The sequence below is a fragment of the Lucilia cuprina genome, chromosome 3, assembly GCF_022045245.1.
Source record: "Lucilia cuprina isolate Lc7/37 chromosome 3, ASM2204524v1, whole genome shotgun sequence".
NCBI classification, from domain to species: Eukaryota; Metazoa; Arthropoda; class Insecta; order Diptera; family Calliphoridae; genus Lucilia; species Lucilia cuprina.
In genome coordinates, this window is record NC_060951.1 from 64,680,897 (window position 1) to 64,681,150 (window position 254).

General features: G+C 29.9%; 1 protein-coding gene across 1 annotated transcript in view; it reads right to left on the minus strand.

The window, feature by feature from the left end:
- LOC111674801 (lectin subunit alpha-like) overlaps positions 1 to 254 on the minus strand; it is a 2,176-nt gene that overhangs the window by 798 nt on the left and 1,124 nt on the right. The gene's annotated exons all lie outside the window — the stretch shown is intronic.

The window sequence follows — 254 nt, forward strand, 5'->3', positions numbered from 1 at the left end:
TAGATAGATAGATAGATAGATAGATAGATAGATAGATAGATAGATAGATAGATAGATAGATAGATAGATAGATAGATAGATAGATAGATAGATAGATAGATAGAAAGTCTAACCTCTACATTCAGTATCTCAGATCAAAATTTAAAAAAAAACAAGTAAGAGTTCTATATTCGGCTGTGCCGAATCTTATATACCCTTCGCCATGATGTGTTTAAAGCCTTTTGTACCTTTTGAAGAACGAAAAAGTACCAAAA